The sequence below is a fragment of the Lissotriton helveticus genome, chromosome 6 (genome assembly GCF_964261635.1).
Source record: "Lissotriton helveticus chromosome 6, aLisHel1.1, whole genome shotgun sequence".
Taxonomy (NCBI): Eukaryota; Metazoa; Chordata; class Amphibia; order Caudata; family Salamandridae; genus Lissotriton; species Lissotriton helveticus.
In genome coordinates, this window is record NC_136067.1 from 2,035,541,017 (window position 1) to 2,035,565,482 (window position 24,466).

The window sequence follows — 24,466 nt, forward strand, 5'->3', positions numbered from 1 at the left end:
CTTGGCAAAGGAAAGGGATAACATCTCTGTACTCGCATTGGCCACACTGCAGTAGCGCGGCCGTGAAAGGAGATCAACAATTAAAAAAAAACAAGCTCTCGGCATTGCGTGGCGGGGGGGCGTGGAAGCAGGGGAGTGGCGTTCCTTTGAAGTCGCGGAGGGAACGAGCATATGGGGTGTGAGCGATAACGAAAGGAAGTGAGGCCGAGCGCGCGCTGGTGAAGCTTCGCGCTTGAATGCCTCACATGCACTGGGCCTAATCCGCACTCCAAAACCTCTTGGTAGGATATGCTGGTGGCCCTCTATATGGCTCGCCAGCAATGCGCAAGCGCATTGGCAGGTCGAGACCTAAAAAGTGGACAACAAGTACTGATGTGCTGAAGCAGATAAAGTGAATTAATACTGCTAATGGGCTCCTAACACTGACTGTCCATCCAGAGATATTTTGGAAGAGAGACAATAAAGGTGTCCTGAATTAAAATTATAAATAAAAAATATTATAACTGAATAGGAATTTTTAAATAAAACACATCAGTAATTGATGTAAAGCTAGGAAAAGAAGTCTAATACAGTAATTTTCTGGTTTTATTCATGCCTAACATTATCCAAAGTAAAGGCAATAGGAGAGGTTGAGATGGCCTGCATGTGTTCCAAGCTAGCATGCGCTCCATCAATCTACAAAGGAAGACACTGAACAATTCAATTAGCAGGACAGGTTGGGAGCAACAGACAAAGGCTTGTATCGACCACAGAGCACATCTCATAAGGGCCCAGATGCCAGATATATAAAACTTTTTTCCGATCAGAAACACTCAAATTCGGAGTTTTCGACCTCAAAAACGTTATTTCCCGTGTATAAAACCTATTTAAGGAGTCTGTAAAGTTTTACGACTCCTAAAATAAGATTGTGACTGGATTCCAAAGTGCAGTTTGGAAGGGGCTTGTTGTGGACGTCCCTTCAAGTTGCAATTGCATACCAGATGTGTCAGATGTTACTGGCTCTAAAATTGGGGTTGTAATGTATTCGTAAAAAGAGAAGGGTTTCTCTTTGGACTTATTCTCCTTTGTGAATTAGGGTGCATGTTTCAGGGGAAGTAGGCAGCACTCCAGGGACTACTTTCAACACTCACTAACACTTTTGAAAGATGAAAACGTATTATTTAAAAGCAGCCCTGTTGCTCCTTTGAAAAAAGTTTACATTTTTCAAAGCAATCACCGTGCTAGTGCTCTGTTGACCTTTACAGGCCACCATCCTTGTCATGGCAGCCTTATAGTCGGTCACAATTGCAACTTGCCTAATGAATATTCATTTTGTAGGTTGGACTGGGACCCACTCTGAATAAGAATTGTGTAAACTGATGTATTAATACATAGGTCGGTTTGCAAAATCAGATACTGGTTCCAAACTGGGTACGCTTTTTATGAAATAAATCTTGATGCATCTGCCCCTAAAATCCTAATGTTCCTAAAACCCTCGGTGCACAAAGGGACCTTTGTTGATCAGAAGCTTGAGTGGATGAGGCAGGAGAATGTGGAAGTGCTGGACTCTGGGGTGACGCCCACTGGGAAGATGGACTTAACGCTCACCATGGATGCCTGGGTGAACAATCTGGTTCCTACTTCAATAAAGTTAAAAACCGGCAAAGAGACAGCACACTGATCCAGCGGCCTATAGAAAATATATCATAAACAACGCTACCCAACTTCATAACCTATAAACAAAATTCTATACTAAATATGGACCCATTTATAAACCTGACATATTTTGGGCCTACTGAATCAGGTGGTCAGATTAAATCTATATACACATTATCTACAAAGTATATACAATTTTATACATCTGCGGAAAGAATATTGTCATTAGTATAAAACCTAACCATTTAAACGACCACCATTGGCGACGTGATCTAGCTAATAGTAACCTACACTCCTGAATAACCAAGACCAGCTTGTTTGTCAAAAGTAAGATTTTATTTACTAAATTATGGTATATAAGTTGATAGTTTTATAAATGAATTTTATTAGCATTGAAGCAAGCATGATTGTAAAGAAACGTGAGAAAAATACAATTTAAGCAAATGAATCAAAATTAAAGTGAATATTTAAAGTTTAGCATTTCTAAAACCTAAGTCCCTAACTAAGCTAAATAGATAGAAATTAAAGTAAAGTTCTTTGAGGATTCTTACGTGCTCCACGCAAAGTCCGACAGCACTTCACCCTCATCGGAAAGTCAGAAAGCAGCAACCAGCCCATCCCTAGGGGCATGACTTTTTATACCTTTCTACGCTAACTAAACTACGCAAAGGAAAGTTTTCAGAAATCTTCGACGTCCCATTGGCTGAGAGTGACAAGTGACATGTCACCCACATTTCAAAAGTTTCATTAGGTCACTTTTCTTAAGGACCATTGTCTTTTCTGTATGCAACCAGGAGCTTCCTTGGTTTGCAACAAATGTCTCATTGCTTCCAATTGACTTCCGCGGATGCCAAGTTAAGGGCTGACAAAATGTTCTTTTTCGACCTTGGCCATGTCCGACAGAATGATGATAGCACGTCAGTTTTTGCTTAGTGAACGCAGCTTTTGACGAACATTTTATTTCAGAATGGGCGTCTCGTGACTTTTGCAGAAGTAAAATTCAGCATTTTGTAGCTCGAGCAGACTAGGCCCAAAAGCAGGCAACTTATGCTTTCTAGTATAAAACAAACACAAGAAAAGTATTAATGTAAGAAATAATGTAGATTCTGTATCCACCCCAAGATTTACTAATTAATTAACCCACCCGATTAATCAAATGTTACCTAGCCAATGCAAACAAATAAAGCAGCGTTTATATCTACCAGTCTTCAATAATCCATGAGACTTATATGCACCTAGAATAGTAGAAATGACATCACACAGACAAGGAAAAGCAAAACAAGCACATGCTTCTTTTAAGTTTGCAGCAGTTAGTAATGACAAAAACGAAAACAATAAATTATTTTATTATTTTGCACGAACAAAAAGATGCAACAATTATGCACGTTTATGAGCACACATGTTAGTCCCCCCATGTGTAAAGTTTAATCTAAGTTGTATTAGCACGACAAATCACAAATCATTAATATTATTATTTATGTTATGGAATTGTGACTTCACGAGTTTAAACAAAATTTTGTTTTCTATCTCGCTCCATCAACTCCCTCATCTGGTGATTAACAAATCACCACACCAGCACTCAAAATTTTGGTAATTTAAATTTTTAAGAAATCGATTCAAATTCATTTGTATCAGTAAACCTAAAAGTCTGTTTCTGCATAATCTTTGGAATTAGCATAACGCTCTCTATGTAACTCCTGTAATTCGATCTCCCTTTCTTCTTCTTTTCTAAGTTTATAGATTCTTTTCTTTTCTTTCAACTGTTTCTTTCTTTTATGTAACAAACAACCTATTTTGGTCAAAATAAAAATGAATACTATTATAATCAAAGGTGCCAGAATCTTGCCAAGAATTGAACTTCCGATATCATGAAACCAGTTTTTAATTGCTTGGAACCTTTTTGAAAGTTTCCCTGTAAAATCTTCTTCTTCTAAAGGAATTATCTCTGAATGCATTTGTGTAATATTCTTAATGTACATTTCAATATTCTTACTTTCGTCAGGTATATATGTACAACAATGTTGTACATGTAAAATGCCACAGACTCCTCCCTCTTTTGCTAGGAGTATGTCTAAAGCAAGGCGATCTTGAATCACCATGGATCTAATTGCAATAACTTCAACATTTACTAATTGAAACCCATCAGCTGTGTCAGTTGATAATCTATCAACTATAGTGGATAATTTTCTAATTCTCCCTGCATTTAAGGTTATACCAACAAAAGGTATTACTGCTTGAAAAATATCTCCCAGAACTTCAGTAAAAGTTTCTCTTTTAACTCTATTTACATAATTATGAATTTTAAACAATCCTTCTGAATCTCTGTCAACATGAAACACTTTAGGAAAAACAATTCCCACATAACAAGTTCCATACCAGTGGTCTGGAAGGTTGTAGTATGCTTTGTCACCACAAACAAAATAAATCCCAGGAAAGATTGGATCTTTTCCACCTTTGAATCCCCAACCTCCCAAAATCTGATAAGTATCTTCACAGTTACTTGCACCTACAAAGTAATTATCAAAAAGTGTATTATCTCTTCTAATGCAAAGCTTTCCACTAACTGGTTTGTCTATGTGAATTGCAATATTTTCAAGCATTTTGCCATTTAATTTCTCATCCTCTTTCTGCCAGAAACTTGACTTAGTCTGCTTGACTAATTCATTCCTCTTATAAATTGCTCTTCTCTCCTCAACCATATTCAAGAATTTCTTTCCTTCAGCACTTAATTTGCAAGTTAGATTATTTTTATAAGCATACTCATAAGTAAGTTCGTTAGTAACAAGGAAAAATTCTCTCATTTGCTTTGCTTTCTTATGCTTATTTAAAGCATTATCAATCTTAATATTTGCAAAAATTTCATCATAATTTGAATAGTAATATTCTAAACGTCCAGTTTGATAAAATAAACTAGTTAACACACTACATGTTACAGCATAAGTGAGAGGAAGCATATTATATGTTACTCCCTCAGAAACAGAAGCAGGTAACTTAACGCAGACGTAGCAGTCTTTTGCATCCATTACCTTAACATATTCACTCAATAGCTTTGTGAATGTATTACTTGAAAAATCACTAATTGATTTATCTTGATGAATGTTAGGCTGATGATCAATAACTTTTGCAGACGCACTATGTTTAGTTTGGCTAACCAGAGCTTTGCTTGTTATGTTAACTTTGTGTAATTCTCTATTCATCTCCAAAGGGATAATCACAGCTAAAACCAACCAGAGCAGAATTAAAATGAGCAGACACACCAGAGTCATCTTACAGCATCTTTTAAAAACAGAACACTTTGAAGTGCTCTCCTTAACATAAGGCATTTTTGGTTAATTTTAGCCTAAAAAATAAATAAATAAATAAATAAATTTTAAAATTCGAAATTTATATTTACACCCCCCTTTTAAAATATATATATATTTTTTTTTTTAAAACCCTAAACAAGATTTCTTCGACCTTATGTCATACATAAGTTTTCTTCAACTAAACAGTTTTTCTTCGACCTTATGTCAACTAACACATTTTCTTCAGCCTTTTGCCAATTTAATATATCTGTATTTCAATCATTGTCACTAATTTCTTGGATTTCGTTTTCTTCTTCACTACTATCATATATGTCAATAACAGGTGGAATTACTAAGTAAGTCCACTCAGGAGACTTGTATTTTTGATTTGGTCTTACTATTCTCTTCCCTTTTCTCGATATCACTTCAATTTTTCTTCCAACTCCAACTTCTTTTCCAGGACTCTTTTGACTACTGATTTCTTCAACTTGTTCTTTTGGTTTCTTGATCAATCTGACTCTCAATCTTCCACCAGGCCAGTAGTCTGCTTTTCTCACGTACTTCTTCTTTGGTTCAGAATTATTTGATTCTGACTTCCAAGTCCTTTTCTTTCTGTTTTCACTTTCACCATCCACTTCACTTTCTTCAGTTTCGTAGTCTGAAATTTCAATTGACTCAGGAACTTCTCTATTCGGCAATTTCACTCCTTCAGGAACTTCACTTTGTCTTCCATCACTGGTACTCGGTAATTCGTCTTCCTCCTCTTCCTCAATTACCCCCAACTTCCCAGATTTCGGATTTCTGTTCCTTACTTCAGAGTTTGTTCTCTGCCTTTCGATACTCTCCTGGTCTGAAACTTCTTTTTGTTCTGCTTCTTTGTCTTCAATAGAGACAACCGAATCCTCAGTTATCTTTCCTTTTAACAGATTCTCTTCACCTTCAGAATCTATTTCAATGATTTCTAAGTCTTTTCTTGTCAGATTTCCATTCACTGGCACAGTTTCCAGATGTCGACTTTCTTGTCGATCTTCAGAATCTGGAATTATTTCACCTTCTGTTTCGCCTTCTGCTTCAGAATCAGAATCATCTGTGGTATCACTTTCAACATCAGAACTCTCAGGAGTTGGTACTGGAATAGTATGACTAGGATGAATCCAGCGTTTCAATCCTCTGCACTTTACAGCATTAGTAGTGATCAAAATTATCTGCCTAGGTTTCTGCCATCTAGGAGCTAGACAATTCCTTCTCCGATGTACTTTCGTTCTGACCCAATCGCCAGGTCTCAGATCATGTGTCAAAACCTTTTCATCTGATTGTGCTTCAGTTCCCACCTGATTAGACACAGAAGTTACCATATCAGATAACCTTTTACAGTAATCCAAAATAGCACTGTCATTTATGCTCAACAGTTTACCTACAGGTACAAAAGCTTGCCTCATAACTCTTCCCATTAAAATTTCATGAGGACTCAAACCTGTCTTTTTATCTGGTGTACTTCTTAATGACATCAAAACAAGTGGAAGAGCATCAGTCCACTTTACACCTGTTTCAAGACACATTTTTCCAATTCTGTTTTTAATTGTTCCATTAATTTGTTCAACCACTCCTGATGCCTCTGGTCTGTATGCACAGTGTATTTTCTGCTCAATGCTCAAAGCTTCGCAAATTAACTTCATCAGTTTGTTATCAAAATGGCTTCCTCCATCACTCTCAATAGTGACTGGAAAACCGTACCTTGGGATGATTTCTCTGAGCATTAGTTTTGCTACTGTAATTGAATCACAATGTCGTGTAGGGAAAGCCTCTACCCATCTTGAAAATAAGCAAACAATTACAAGCACATATTTCAAACAATTGTGTAAGGGCATTTCAATGAAATCCATTTGTAACCTGGTAAAGGGACCACCCTCTCGACCAATTATTCCTGTCCCCACCACTGATTTTCTGTTCGGATTCATTTGTTGGCATGATAAACACCTTTGACAAAAAGATTCTGCAATAGTTCTAAACTTGGTATTGAACCATGTTTCTCTGAAAAGTCTAACCATAGAATCTCTTCCCAGATGTGCTGGACCATGATATAATCTGGCCATGTCAGCAATCAAGCAGTTTGGTAAGACTACTCTGCCATCTTTGTAAACCCACACTCCATCTTCTTCACGTGGTCTACAATCTGATCTTAACCACAAGTCTTTTTCTTCATCTTCTGCTTCATTTTGTAAATCTCTAATCTCATGCCATGTTTCTACAACTGTTGTTAGCATTAATGAATTTGAATCAGTTTCTTTACTCCTCTCCCGATTGTAAGAATAATTTTTCCTTGCGCAGTATTTAGCTGTTTCATCTGCGAAGGCATTTCCCTTGGAAATATAATCAATTCCTCTAGTGTGTGCTGCACACTTAACAATGGCGATTTCTTTTGGCAATTGTATTGCTTCAATTAATCTCCTAATGAAAACTGCATTTTTAATTGGTGATCCTGCTGATGTCATGTATCCTCTCTGTGACCAGAGTTGTCCATAATCATGCACAATTCCGTACCCATACTGACTATCAGTAATGATGGTAACTCTTATATCCTTTGATATTTCACATGCACGAATTAAAGCAATTAATTCAGCCACTTGTGCTGAACGAACTCCTTCAAGACATGATGCTTCTTCGACATCTTTGACTGTACAAACTGAATATGAAGCTTTTAAGACACCTCCTTCGGATCTTAAGCATGAGCCATCTACAAAGTAGACAAAATCCGATTCAGACAAAGGTCTGTCTTTGATGTCTTTTCTTGGTTTAGTGCAGAATTCCATGACATCTAAACATTCATGTTCTGTTTCAATGTCATCAACAATTTCAGAATCAGGCAGTAATGTAGAAGGATTCAGATTTAAACATCTTGAAATCGAAACATTATCTGCTCCTAGTATGATTTTCTCATACTTTGTCAATCTACTACTTGTTAAATGTTGAGTCTTACCTCTTGTCAGTAATATTTCTACTGAATGAGGCACAAAAACTTTCACAGGAAATCCCATAATGATCCCTTCACTTTGTTCGAGGCTGATACTTGTAGCTGCAACTGCTTTCAAGCAACCTGGTAATGCTTTTGCAATTGGATCAAGAACTGCAGAGAAGTATGCAATAGGCTTCTTTAAATTTCCGTGTCTCTGAATTAACACAGATAATGCACATCCTTCTCTCTCACTGCAATACAGTTCGAAATCTTTCTCATAATTTGGCATACCTAAAGCAGGAGCTTGGCATAAGCTCTTTTTCAGGTTCTCAAAAGAATCCATCTCAGCATCATTGAGAATAATTGGATCTTTTACATCTGATTTTGTCAGTCTTTGTAGTGGTTTTGCAATTACTGAAAATCCACTTATCCATTGTCGACAGTAACCAACCATTCCCAAGAACATTCTGACCTGTCTTTGTGTTCTTGGTGGTAACATTGCTTGAATCATTTTTATTCTCTCTATTGTTACTTGTCTTTTTCCCTTTGCAATTCTGTGACCAAGATATTTTACTTCTTGTTTGCAAAACTGTAGTTTTGCTGGGGACACTTTATGTCCTTCTTCTGCAAGGCGATTTAACAGAATTATTGTGTCTGTTACACAATTTTCTCTTGTCTTTGCAGCTATTAACAAATCATCAATATACTGCACTAGCGTAGACCTACCAGGTAAGTCTAGGTCTTCTAATGATCTTTTTAGCAGTTCATTAAAGATTGAAGGACTTTCTGTATAGCCCTGTGGGATTCTTGACCATCCGAGGGTCTTACCTTGGAATCTGAAAGCAAAGATTTCATAACTGTCTGGATGTAAGGGAACAGTAAAGAATGCGTTGCAAAGATCAATGACTGTATACCATTCAGCATCATGTGGAATCTGGAATAGAATTACTGCTGGATTTGGAACCACAGGACAACATGGAACGACAATTTGATTAACCTTTCTCAAATCTTGTACGATTCTAAATGTTCCGTTAGACTTTTTAACTCCCATAATTGGTGAATTACAAGGACTACTCTCCATTTCTTTTAATACACCTTGCTTGATTAATTTTTCAATTATAGGTGTAATACCTTTAATTGTTTCTGTTTTCATTTTATATTGTGGAATGTTTGGAAATTCTATTCCCTGTTTTAATGTAATTTTTACTGGATCTACGTTTTTCATCAGACCCATTTCATTTCCAGTAAAATCCCATATTTCAGATTTCACTGTTTCCTTGAGTTCTTCAGGTAAATCCTTTTCTTCAAATGCAGGAAACAATTTTGTTTCTTCTGCTTCCATCATCATCATTGTCATTCTGTATAAACCATCTTCCTCCATTGTTTGTAACTCAACTCCATCAGGAGAACAATATATTCTACAATTCATTTTACATAGGATGTCTCTGCCCAATAGATTCACTGGACTACTATTACAAACCACAAATCTGTGTTTGTCTCTGTAATTTCCAATTTCAACTGGTACTGGATCAGTTAAGTCAGTTTTAATTTGCTGATTACTTACTCCGACAACTTGGATGGTATCCCCAGAGAGAGGTAGGTTTTCAATTTCCACTGATCTAACAGTAGAACGGGTAGCACCAGTGTCCACTAGAAAAGTGATGTCTACATCATTAACTTTCCCGTTTACAAAAGGACCAGACTGGTCAACCTCAAGAGTGGCTCCAACAACACACTCTTCCTCCTCTCTCGGGCACCGTCAGCAATAATCATCAGAATCGCTGTCTTGACTTTCTGTTAATAAAAACTGTTGTGAAGCATTTTGCATTTGAACTCTTTGCTGCTTTTGCTGTTTTTGTGGTTTTATTACCTGTTCACTTCCCTGAAATCCCACGTTTGGATTATATTTTTGAACTCCCCCACAATTCGGAAAAGGTGGTTGTGGTAATTGGTCTTGACGATTATTCACCTGTTGTTGTTGCTGTTGCTGTAATTGTCGCTGAATATTAAATTCGTTTAACCCCTGTTGCATCTGTAGCTGTCGCTGCAGGTCAACACCATTCTGCATCTGTGGATTCAATAAGGGATTCTTTAAGTTTTTAGGAGGATGAGGACACTCGTCTCTCCAATGTCCAATTTCGCCACAATTAAAACAAGGTAATCTTTGTTTCAACTCCTCAATCTTTGGGCTAAATTTCTTTGGGAAATTATTACTTTTAAACTTTCCTTGTATCTGGTTTGAATTTCCAGTTTGAACAAAATTAGTGTTCCTATTGCCCATGCTGGCAATCTGTTGCTCAGCCACTTTTACCTGAGCCCACATGGCTTTCTCCTTGAGCTTCTTCTGTTTTACTTCTATTTCATCGCTGCAATACTTAGCCTTTCTTAGTATATCATCTACAGATAGTGATTGCCATCCGACAATGCTATTTCTGATCATTTCTCCAATTTCAGGTTTTAGTCCATAAACAAATCTATAGACAAAATGGCTCATGTCTTTTTCGTCTAATTTTTCATAACCACTGTATTGTTTAAAGATTAACAGTAGTCTTTCATAAAAAGAATGAACTGATTCTTTTGTTTCCTGTTCTGTCCTTTCTATTTTAACCCAATCGACTTCTTTGGGTGGAATTTTGTTTTTCATCCAAACAATCACTTTTTCATAAAAATCCATTACAAGTGGATTTGGAGCACCTGTTTCTTTAATTCGCTCAGGTTCTGTTTTTGGCCAACTAATCGATATTTTGCATTCTGTCCAAAGATCTGATGGAACGACAATGTCAAAAAATCCATCTAAATCAATCCACAGAACTTTTGACACTTTGATAAATCTATCGACTTGCCTGTACCACTCAACTGGTTTTTCCCTCAATTTCGGAAAGTCATTTGTAAATAACAGAATGTCCTGTCTCGACCAAGGGACATGAACATATCCTCCACCTGCAATTTCTCTCATTGGAAATTGTTTTGACAATTTTTCCAATCTTTCATCTTCCTTCTTTTTCGTCCATTTTACTCTCCATTTATTCAGTTCTCCTAGCTTTTTGATATAAACAATCAAATCTTTTATATGCACTATTCTTCCCATTGAGTTCAAACTTTCAATGTCACTTTCTGAAAAGTCTAATCTGTAATGTTTCGCAAAATTCTTTTGTTTGCTCACATCAATTTCAAGTTCTGCTGCTAGATCCTCTAGTTGATCATATTTATTTTTTGTTTTCCATTGTATGCTTTTGCAAATGAACAGTAGTTCATCATCTCGATAGTAATTTAAACTATCTGGACCAATTGTTCCGATTATTAATTCTTCGATATTCGCTTTTAATTTGGCCACATCAAGTTTTGGTGTGGTTACCCTGACTTCAGGACTCCCTATATCTGATATAGCACCCATTGGTGTTTTTGGAGATAAATCCTCATTAAAGGTTAAATCAGGCATTCTCGATTTAGAAGAGTTTATTTCAGATAAATCTGAATAAAATTTTTCAGCAGCCTTTTGAATTTCTGTATTTAAAGGAATAGTTAATCCAGTTTTGTTTGTTTCCTTTTGGTCAAATACAGGCTGAACAGGACCAATCGTTACTGGAACTGTCACAGCTTCCATGCCTTTTGTCATTCTTTTTATTAATTCTTCTTTAGATCTTAAATATTCATTATAATCAACATCTTCAACATTTCTTGCCTCTCTTGTATAATCTTTTGGAGCTTCTCTTGCTCTTGGAGCCATTGTAAAATGTTTACCTTCATTTCGAGCATTCTCGAATTCTGGTCTTCTAGGAGTTTCAATAATTTCACAATTATTTGGATAAAGTTTAGGAGCTTCATTAATTGGAGGTGCACTCGGTGAAGTTTCAGTAGAAACCACCGGAGTAGACCATGATCTAGGAGGTCTCAAAGGCTGATTCTTTCTAGCAGTTGTATATATTTCTTCCATAACTGCATCCTCAGATTCACTTTCCATAGATTTCCCTGTAGGAGTACCCATTACCATTTCTTGTATTATATACAATCCTTCACTCATGTTTCCCTGTCTCCACATTCGCAATCTATCTTCATGAGTTTCTCTTCTCCAAGGAGGATTTTTAGAAGGTCTTTTAATTCCACTAGCTTCTCTTTGTAATTGATACATCTCGTCTTCCCACTCAACTAAAGCTTCAAATTGAGTTGGTCTCGGTTTCGGAACAAGAGCGTTCATTTTCTCTCGTAAATTTCTCAAGACTTTTACATTAAATGAACCATCGTCAGGCCAAGTTAAAACACCGTCGTTCTTAGTATAGCGTTTCCAACTATCGAACCATAAGACAGTATGATATCCATATTCACCTTCCATATACGCTGCAGGTGTTTTATACTTATGAAGTAGTTTACCACCTCGCGTTTCGATTTTCTTATCAGGTGAAAATAAATTCTTAAACTTCTGAAATAATGTTGGCTTTTTCTCAACATGTTTAAAATGATAACTCATTTTTAAAAGTTAAATCTAATTCACAAAATCGTTCGTAAAATATTTCCGGGATGTTCCGTAAAACAACCAATCCGTGCGCGAAACACACCAACAAGCCAATGACAGTTGAGCTACGTCACTTTTCTGCTCAACCAATAAATTTGGAGTTTTTCTGAAGGACCAATCAGCTCACAGGTCGTCAGAGACTCAAGAGCCAATCAGAATATAGCTTGTGACGTAGGTCCCCCAATCCCAGCGCGGCTCTGTGACGTACACAGCAGCTGCGGTTTCTCGTTTCTCACTCCTGGCGCTTACCCCTCCTTCACAAAATCTTTTCACAGCGCCATTTTAAGAACACTTTTCAGTGTAAATTAATTCTTAACAATGACTATAAGGACAACATCTGTTCGTTTCACTATTTAGGATAGTTTACATACATTCAAGTATCCACACTTCGGAATAGACGGCGCTATTCACATTAAGGATAATATTCATTTGCTAGTAGAGTAACCCTTACCCCACCCTTCTAACACGTATAATTATGAACTCGCTTTGCTCTGAACCCACCGCGAAGTGACAGTTCTAAGAGTTCCACTTGAACACAAAATACAAATCAAACTCGCACTTTCGCACTGAAAATTCCCTAATTTCAAACACACATGAAATCCGTACAGGACTTTCACCTGTTTATAGAGATCATGCACCGTTAGCAAAATAACGACGTTATCCGTACAGGGCTCTCACCTGTTTATAGATATGAAACATGTACCCGTACAGGACTCTAACCTGTTTATAGATAATCATGCACCGACGCTAATTTACCCTTCACTCAAGCTCGGATATAACTAATACTCTTATCACAGTGAGTTTTATGGAAGGCGCTTTGTCCCTATTCTCATGCTGCTCTAATTTCTTAGAAAACCCTCACTATACAAGATTCACACCTAGCCCTAAAACTGTGCTGCTCGGCGACAACACTATGGTACACGGCGATACCTCTTGTGATACTCGGCGATATCACTACAAACAGAACAGATGGCTTGCGTGACTAATTTCTCGCCACACAATCTATACCGGTATAGCTTACAGATAGCACGAAAAACTAACTTAACATGTGTTAAAACATCGATCCTATTTCCATACCATAACGCTTTAGTAACCCTTAGCAACCAACATATTACCTTGGTTACCCTTAGCAACCATCAATTTCTGCTACCAGAGAATTGATCCAGCGGCCTATAGAAAATATATCATAAACAACGCTACCCAACTTCATAACCTATAAACAAAATTCTATACTAAATATGGACCCATTTATAAACCTGACATATTTTGGGCCTACTGAATCAGGTGGTCAGATTAAATCTATATACACATTATCTACAAAGTATATACAATTTTATACATCTGCGGAAAGAATATTGTCATTAGTATAAAACCTAACCATTTAAACGACCACCATTGGCGACGTGATCTAGCTAATAGTAACCTACACTCCTGAATAACCAAGACCAGCTTGTTTGTCAAAAGTAAGATTTTATTTACTAAATTATGGTATATAAGTTGATAGTTTTATAAATGAATTTTATTAGCATTGAAGCAAGCATGATTGTAAAGAAACGTGAGAAAAATACAATTTAAGCAAATGAATCAAAATTAAAGTGAATATTTAAAGTTTAGCATTTCTAAAACCTAAGTCCCTAACTAAGCTAAATAGATAGAAATTAAAGTAAAGTTCTTTGAGGATTCTTACGTGCTCCACGCAAAGTCCGACAGCACTTCACCCTCATCGGAAAGTCAGAAAGCAGCAACCAGCCCATCCCTAGGGGCATGGCTTTTTATACCTTTCTACGCTAACTAAACTACGCAAAGGAAAGTTTTCAGAAATCTTCGACGTCCCATTGGCTGAGAGTGACAAGTGACATGTCACCCACATTTCAAAAGTTTCATTAGGTCACTTTTCTTAAGGACCATTGTCTTTTCTGTATGCAACCAGGAGCTTCCTTGGTTTGCAACAAATGTCTCATTGCTTCCAATTGACTTCCGCGGATGCCAAGTTAAGGGCTGACAAAATGTTCTTTTTCGACCTTGGCCATGTCCGACAGAATGATGATAGCACGTCAGTTTTTGCTTAGTGAACGCAGCTTTTGACGAACATTTTATTTCAGAATGGGCGTCTCGTGACTTTTGCAGAAGTAAAATTCAGCATTTTGTAGCTCGAGCAGACTAGGCCCAAAAGCAGGCAACTTATGCTTTCTAGTATAAAACAAACACAAGAAAAGTATTAATGTAAGAAATAATGTAGATTCTGTATCCACCCCAAGATTTACTAATTAATTAACCCACCCGATTAATCAAATGTTACCTAGCCAATGCAAACAAATAAAGCAGCGTTTATATCTACCAGTCTTCAATAATCCATGAGACTTATATGCACCTAGAATAGTAGAAATGACATCACACAGACAAGGAAAAGCAAAACAAGCACATGCTTCTTTTAAGTTTGCAGCAGTTAGTAATGACAAAAACGAAAACAATAAATTATTTTATTATTTTGCACGAACAAAAAGATGCAACAATTATGCACGTTTATGAGCACACATGTTAGTCCCCCCATGTGTAAAGTTTAATCTAAGTTGTATTAGCACGACAAATCACAAATCATTAATATTATTATTTATGTTATGGAATTGTGACTTCACGAGTTTAAACAAAATTTTGTTTTCTATCTCGCTCCATCAACACTCAAGACAGAGGCGAGAGAAGTGAGTTGTGGCCAGTCCCTTTTTACACAATGCATGGCCTTGTCTCTGCAAGATGTTATGACTTCATTCACCATCCTCAATGTGCCCTGGGGAAGTCCTGGAGAACAATCAGAAGAGCAATCATCAGCCTCCCCCCCTTAGGAACTCCTGAGGTGCTCCTAGGGTATCTGATGCAAAGACAATCTCATTTCATCATCAGGCAGACAGGACTTTTAATGGCATGGATTAGTGGCATGAAGTTGCACCAGCTGGTAAAGTGAATGATGCTGTGTGATTCAAGAACTGAAATAAGACAGTATAAAAGGAGTTACAGCTTCTGTGAAGGGGTTTGTATTTTAACTCCAGGCTGGTGCCTCTTCATTCTTTTGCTTGGGTTCCTTGTTTCTTTTGATCTCCTAGGGGATTGCTTTTCTTGCTCCCTCTTGTGTGTGGAGTTTGTGGTTGCTGATCACGTGTGCCTGGGGTTTGTGTTGCTATTTCAGTGCTAGGGGAGTTGGAGCCCTGTGGCTTCCCTACTTAGTCTTAGAAGGAAACCACCGTTTCTATTAAATGGGACTTTCTAATGGTTAATATTTTGACCTAAATGTAATAGGTATTTATGTATTGACAGCAATTGTTCTTGTTGTTTTTGATCATTTTGAAAATTGTGACACAGGAGTGGAAGGGAAGCAGTTAGGATAACAGGCTTTGTTAATACGAACAAGCATTAATGCGTACGAGCGAGTTAATACAAACGTTAATAGGTCGAGTGCCCTTTTCTCAAAATGTAAAGCCGCAAATGATAGAAGTACAAAAGAAATGATTAATCAGTATTAAAACACGATGATCAGCAATCGTTTTATATATGCATACACACACACACACACATATATAAAAATATACATATATATGTATACATACATACATATAAATATATATAATGTTCCTTAAGAGGCTTTAAATGTGGTGTTGTCTCCTAGTTGATCTGATTTATAGAAACAAATATTTTGTCTGCAATATATGCACCGTTCTCAATGTTCTCTTTTCAGCAATGTAGTTTGGTCCACGTATGGGATCATTTTCTGTTTGTTTTCACTGACTCTGCAAACTACATAATTAAATTAAATACATTTTCAAAAACTAAGCTTTACAATTAGAATAGTTCTTCGGCTGCACCCAGGGCGGTATTAAGAGGGCTTCTTTAGAAAACTAACAGTATGCTGACAGGAAGGAACAAGTTCAAAGAAACACAATTACTAGATCTACTGTGAGCAGAACTGAATGATATGTCTCCAGGGCCTATCACCTATCTGCCGTTCACAGCAAAATGCCCTCCAGTATAATTTTTAGAACAGGTAACCCTTCCTCTAAGGATAAAGAATTCATGTATGAACAGAAGAAAGGGCATTTAAGGAGCATGTAATAAAAAGAAAGTCTCGCTGGGTGAGAGGCAAAGCTTTACTGCTAATGCTAAGAATTTGCATCTTAAGACTCAGGCCAAGCAGAGATGTATTTTCTATAAATCCAGTAATTACATAACGGACACAGAGCGGGTCTTACTTTCTGTCGCTAAGTGAAGACCTATTTATTTTTCAATAAATGAATCCACTAAAAATATATATTTTTCTTTCATCTAAGGTGGCCAAATACTCAATTTGAGTTGTTTACTCCAGGGCCTTCTTAGTTCAATTGTTAACCAAGCATTTCATTTCCTGATATCTGATGGTTTTATAAGAACATTAGCAAAATTGAAAACTGAATATTTAGGTTACTTTGTCATACTTCACTGTTATCATTTATTTCATATAATGACCTGTTCTGTCCAGTTAGCTCAATCACATTGCGCTTATACCAGGCTTCGAGGAATTCTGCAATAACTTTTATAAGATTATTCATATCTTGCATAGTAACAGCTCTAACAAGCTCTGGGGGATATTTACAAGAATTGTTGCTCCGCTCTTTTGACGCTGTTTAGTGTCATTTTTTTTTACCACTGCTGTACACCAAATTGAAACGCTATACTAGCACTGTATATACAGTATGGGGCTACATGTCGTTAGGAACAGTTAGCGGGCGTAAAAATTGATGGCAACGCGAGCGTTAAGTCATTGAAAAAATACACGATAGCGTGAAAAAAGTGACAGCCAGCCAATAGCGGCAAGAAATATTGCGCAAGGCGGGCATTTACGCAACTAGCGTGAAAAAAAAACATTCAAAAATACCACTAAGGATGGAAAAAAAAACTTAATGCAGAATGGGCCAGCCAGGAACCAGCACAGCACAACAACCCCCACAACCCCACTAACAGCAAAGATGACCAGCCAGCGTCCAAGGGGAAGAGGAAGAGGAAATGCAGATTCAGTCAGGGGGAGAATGAGATCCTGATTGCAGAAGTGACGGAGCATCAACACCAGCTCTTTGTCATCTCCAAGATGTCATTGGGGATCAAAAAGACCATATGGCAGGCCATAGTGGGTAAGGTAAACTGCATCGCAGAAGTCAAGCGGACAGTGACGGACTGCAAGAAGTGCTGACTCGATACCAAGCGCAAAACTAAGCAGAAACTGGCGAGCAATCGACAGGCAACATTGTAGACCCTGGGGGGTAGTCCAGCGCCCCAGGAGGAGCTCGATCCCTTGGAGGAGCAGGTGTCTGCATTCATCGGTGAGGAGGCGGAGGTTGGAGTAGAGGGACAGAACAGTGCTGAATATGACCAACTACATCAGTCCTGGCACCTATGCCTCGGCGGTCTCCACAATGTGTGCATGTCAAACGGTAGCCACCTAGGTACTATATGCTTAGAAATAATAAATTGAACATTCATGTGTGTTTAGCAAAAATGTTTGCATAGGGCAGTGTTGCAAGTCTCACAGTTGGACTAAATTAACACACACTGTAAGAGCAGCCATGTGCATTGTTGTCAAGATTCTGCACTTTCCAGTAGTAACTACATGTGCTGGGCGCATAAATAGAAGAGCTACACCAATGCTGCAATGCCTGCACCATAGTTCAATAGGCACCTGTGTAAGCCCTACACAGCAGATCGTGCACCTGCAGAAACGAAAGAACAGGGATGCATTCTACTCACCTACACAATGCGCAAACCTGCACTTCACTATTTGCACAGTTTGAGCCAGCATAATCCTTCCTTGTGCTGTGTAGCACATAACAGAAGTCTTTAAATGATGCCCCTACATCACACCTGGGCCAATGCACCACAAGCAAGTCTGGTTATACATTGCATACAAATGGCATCTCACAGGATCTACTACACACATGAGAAATGTGAGATTTCTGGGCCATGGTTAGTACCTACATACGGGGACATGGACATTGTCACTTTAACCCTTTCCCTGCGGGGCTATTTCCCCGCTGTGCGGGGGGAGGGGGGCCGTGTGCAGCGCCACGGTGCTTGTGACGAGCTCAGCTCGTCACGCAGCTTGGTGGCGCTGTGCTCATGATGAGCTCAGCTCGTCACGGCCACACCCGTTTCTTTACAACGTTCAGCACAGCGGGGGAATCAGCGTTGCGGCCGTTATGACGAGCTCAGCTCGTCATGAGCACACGGCCACCGTGGCTCATGATGTGCTGAGCTCGTCATGAGCATAGGAGGGGTTAAAAATCAGCTAAAGCAAACTAGTTGGTACACACCTGTCATTTTCATACTACACATTGGTCATCTGCCATGGCAGGGTCCACCTGAACACCTCTCCTCTACACAGAAAAGACTGGGGGGATATTTACAATATAATGTCGGTGCGCAGTGGTGCGCCAAAATTGTTAACAACGCACCCTGGCCTTTTTTAAACGCAGGGATGTGCCATACTTACAAAAAGACGGTGCACCCTTACGTTTCCCCTAGCGGTGGCGCTGAAAAGTTGCCTAACGCCAGCGCCATCCTAGGACCAGGTTTTACCTGCCCTAAGTTTTAGGCGCTGATCCATTTTTGTAAATACGGGGCACTAAAAGTGACGTTCTGGTGGGAATATCCCCTTGTAAGTATGCCCCTGGGTTTGAGGACGGATGTAACCTATGTACATACATGGCACATGGGCCATAGGTAAAGTCAAAAGGGGCAGGACGCACATGCATGCATATTGCCTTGTGTCAATATGCATCCTTTCACAAATTCATGGAAGGGACATATACACTGGAGTGTGTGTCATCCCTTTGCACACCCCAGCGGTGCTGCAAAATGGTCAGCCGTGCACCAATACAGCCATCCTTGCACCCTGGCTCAAAGTTGTCTGTGTTGTGCTTGCCTGTCTTCATCAATGCCAGTGCAGGGGAAACACAAGGAGAGGGCATACTCATTTTGAGTATGGTGCTGCCCTGTGTATGTGCAAATATGCTGTCTTGCATAGATAAAGCACTGGCTGTGCCATGTCTTGTCAAAATCTTGGGAAAAGGACCCTCGGTAGGTACATCCCTCCATCCCAAAAATCTCTATCACCTAAGGTACTGCATGACACATGTCACCTTGTAACAGCTTGTAATATCAGTCTGTTGGGGGTAGCCACACATGATGTATGTGTAGTAGGTACAGGATAAGCCACTCATGATCATGGTCCCATCCCTGTGTGGCAGTAGAACTGTTGCCAGGACCTTTTTCTGAAACGCACAGAGGAGTCAATGCACACATGCAAGTGTGTGGAAGAAATCTATCAGATGTCCGACACCCTTCAGATTACCAACCCTGCACACGATGAAATAGAATGGATGCCAGTGATTCCTTTCTTACTACTAGGATAGGCCTCATCCACTCAGTGTTTGCACACAGTGGTAATTATCATAATCCTGAACTCCTGACATGTAACATTTACGGACAGTGTAAACTGCCATCCACAGCCTAGTGTAACAGGTGTACCATGATTCACTGTAGAATGGAAACTGTCATGTCATGCACTTTGAATGTCAAATTCTTAGCAGCATGTTAACATGTAGCAGACAGCAACAATACTATTTACCCTTTCCATTGCAGAGGATGAACCCTTACCTCCGGGTCAGTACCCTCTCCCAGACCTCTCCGATGATGGAGATGATGATGAAAACCTACCAACCATCGACCACGACACCCTCTAAGAGCTCCTTGTCTCCATTGGAACACCATCACCGAACCCGGGGAGGGTCAGCAGCGTCCATCTCCACATACCTCAGCAAACAACCAACAGGCACCACCTACCACCACACCCACACCCCTGGACTCTGAGGACCCACAGATCACCTTAAACGGACTGCGGTAGGAGCCCATCTGGAGTTAGCAGATCAGATGCGGGTGAGGATGGAGACCCTAGCAGCCACAGTAGAGGGGGTCCATGGGAGCCTCAGTCGCAATCGGGAAAACTCTGCATCCATCAGAGGCACCTACTCTCCACTCCGTGTCCTCCAGTCTCTGGCTGACTTCGCTGGTGTCATGAAGCAGAGGCATCAACAACAGCCCTGCCAAAGTGCGACTTGTACATGAAACACACATCAACCCCGACAACCCAAACATTCTAAAGTAATTCTATATCACAATTAATAAAAAACACCCATATGAAACCCCTATGTACACTAACTTAACTCTATACTAAACCTACGCTAACCTAAGCTATCCTACACACTCCATGAAAAACAAGGGTGCATCTTCAGCAGTCAGAAATGGGTGGATGGGACATGGTGTCCCCTAGCATTTGCCCTGCCCCGCTGCTTTTTCTAATGCCCTGTTTCAGGGACAGGGACTGGCCATTTTACTCTCCACCACTGCCAACCTCAATTTAATGTCTGATAGCTCACTCCTCATGTCCTATTCAAAAGTGCTGTGCCCTCCTGTTGACTGTTGTGTGGGTGGCACTGTCACTGATGGTCCACGCCGAGATGTTCCAGGAGTCAGTGCCTGGGATGGTCCTGCTGCGACCTATCTTTGGCTGGTCACACTTGCTCGGCAGGTTGTTGGGACTCCCTTGGGAACACAGGCCACTGCCCCTTTACCTTTTCGACCAGGAAATGACATCCCATGGCCCTGTGTGACCTAGAAACCCTTTGTAAGTGCTGGTAGCAAACCTTTTTCTTGTGGAAAGTCTGCATTTCCTCTGGTGTCAGGTGTCTGTGGAAAAAGTGTCATCAAATCTCAGTCATAGGCTGACTCCGTACACATAACAACATAAGGAATGTGTACAATAATAATTACAGCTATGTCCGTTGCCCTAAACATCCAACATACATCTTGCAGCTTTGATTGACAACACACATACCTACATCTAGCATTTTAGATGTATATGGGTCTACTAGCAAAGATATCATTGTACTGACTGTGCTATACTAACACCAGAGGCAGAAGTTATGATGCCATCTCCATACAGGGTATTAAGGGAACATATGAACAATAGTTACTTACCTGTAATCTGTGGTTCTCCAGTATTGGTGTCTTTCATAGATTCACATGCCTGAATCATTCCCCGTCGTCGGAGTGGGAGTCCCACGGTATATAAAAAAGCAATAAAATGCTATAAATACCATAGTAAATACCAATAAAAACAAACCAGGAAGTAAAGTAGCCAAGCTACAGAAGAAAAAACTTCCACATTAGTGACTATCCCTGTCATTTTGTGTAGCCCAAACTGCAGCCAATCAGGCGACAGCACCCACCAGAAGGTTCCCTCCAGAGGCTCAGGCTGTCAGATTTTGTCGCACGGAGTGATAGTAAACCAAAGTATGCTAAGAGCCTCTGAAGGGGAGGTGGGCGGGTTGCATGTGAATCTATGAAAGACACCAATACTGGAGAACCACAGATTACAGGTAAGTAACTATTGTTCTTCTCCAGTATTAGGGGTGTCTTTCATAGATTCACATGCCTGAATCAGAGTAGATAGCAGTAAATATCCTTGCTAGGCAGACGCCATAGTAACCCAGCTTGTCAAACTGTGCACATTATATGAATTATATATATATATATATATAAAATGTCTTAACATAGCCTGGAACATGATAAAATGCAACTAGTGAAGAATGTGCACTCTGAAAACGGAAGCAGAAGCGTCTGACTGCAGGAAAAAAGGAGGTGGGAACAGAGGCTCACCTTAGCTGAAAAGAATACATAGAACTGCTGGACACATGGAAACATTGGTCTTACTGGCTGCAACAAACAGTAGTGATTGGAGAAAACAAGGCTGCTAACCTAGGTTGTCGCTCTGCCGAGATGCTGGAGAAGAACTCCATCAAACAGAGCAGTTGAGGAAGACATTGGCCTGGATGAGTGCGTACTAGGGGCATCTAGCAAGGCTGTTCGACTTGTGCATGGCAAAATATCGATCGGAGCAAAAGATCAATAATGCAACTGTTCGCCCGGACCCTGTTGGGTTGTAACCAATCGTACCTTAGTAATAAATTGATCAGATCAGCGAAAAACCGAACTATCCCTTGTAAACAGAACATTTGAAACCTCTTCTATTATCAAGTGTCTGGAAACAACCATTTTGTTGATAGTGGTGGAGGTAAAGATGCAGTCGAATTTACAGGCTCGATCCGAAAGAAATTCCGGAGGCGAGTTAAGTATGAACTCCCGAGTAACTCAAACCACCATAGAGTTATAGAGAACTGTATGAAAAGGCTAAAGAATCGAAAGATCTGAACCCAACTGACTCTAATAGAGGACTGTTAAAGCCAAGAAAAAGAAAATGACACCTTTCTAAGTCATCGTAGATCATCACTGAGGAAAAGTTGAAAGGATATCACATGAACTGCCCTATTACCACACTGAGATGTCTCGAAGGTAATGGACGAACTGGTGGAGAAAAAACAATCTGAATTTTTCTTGAAGGATTGAGTCATATTTTTTGAGGAATAAAAAGATGTGATCCCATCTTGTCGGCATCTGGAGCCGCTGCCAGTTAAGGTAATAGTAGAATTGCATGAGGCAATCCTGAACTTGATAGCTAAATGAGAACAAACTGGAAGATCCTTTCTATTAAGAGTAAGAGGATGAATTCTAACTGAACAATATCAGATACCGCAAAAACATTTGCGTTGGAGATCTTGTCCCTGTTATGGCGAACACTCCCTTGCCAACGGCAGGGATGTTTAGATAGGCGAACCAAAGGTAAGCAGGGGCAGGCCAGTGACCTCAAAGATGGCTGTTCCGAGTGATAAACCTGGCCGCTCTGAAAGAAATAGATCTGGAGGTGGACACCTCCGAATTGAGTCGTACTCCGACTGGAAAAAAGGGAAACTCAGTAAATCATTCTTGGCGAAGCCATGAGGGGTGAAGAGGGACACTCAACATCACTCCAGTTTGTACTTTCGGAGAACTCTGGGACCCAAAGGTAGCGGTGGAAAATGGAATCAGATTGAGATCAGTTGGACAAGAAACGCATTTCCCTGTAAATTCTTGTGGTGATGCCAACTTGAAAAGCACCAGAATGTGCTGTTCTTCTTGGTCGCGAAAAGACCAGATTTGGAAGCACCTTACTGACGAAATTTGAATCCACATTCCGTAGAGGAAAAACTCACTCGAGAGTGGAAATTGTCGTCCTGCTGAGAGTGCCTGCCAGACTGTGTCTTGTACCAGGAACGTGGAATCGCCAGAAAGTTGTGTGCGTTCTATCGCTCATGCACATAGATCACCGGCTTCTTGAGGCAACAAAGCTGATCAAGCCCTTTGTGTTTAGTGACATAGAGTACACCAGGTGTATTGTCTATGCGCCAATACAGTTGTCTCCTCGAAATTATTGCGTAACAAAATTGGAGGGCAAGGAAGATGTCTCTTTGCTTTGCATGATGACGTGCCAAACCTCATATGAGGGCTCATTTCCCGAAGATCTTCAGCCCCTAATAGTGCTCCCGAATTTCTGAGGGGTGTGTCCATGGTGCTTGTGCAATGTGATACCTGTTTGAGGGAAAAAACACACCTTGTGTATAAATGTCTGTCTTGGATTCACCCAAGAAAGAGAAACCTCTCGCATCGAGGAGGGATTGTAATGAGATCTTCAAATGAATCAGAGACGTGAAACCAAAGTTTATGCAGTTGCTGTAGCATTGTTATCCTGTGCAGAAGGACACCCACTAATACTGGAGAAGTTTGGGTGTACTGGATTGCTTATTAAGAAGAGTGATCCTCTGTAAAGAAACCTGTCTCAGAAATGATGAATGCGTATGTATTGCAGACACAGAACAGCTGCCAGAATCTACATAAGAATCACGTGGAGTGGACCGAGAGTCCTGACAAGATAGGCCTGTGATATAACTTAGAGTATAGAGTAACCACGTCCCGTGCTGAGGAAGCATTGTTACCTAAATCTTGACACTCTGGAGGTCGAGTGCACTTGTTAGGTCTCTGGCAGTAACATTTGAAAAACTTTCTTGAGGTACAACCTTTGAAAAATGTTTGCGCAGAGATGATCAAAAATCCAGCGCTACATGTCTGACCAGA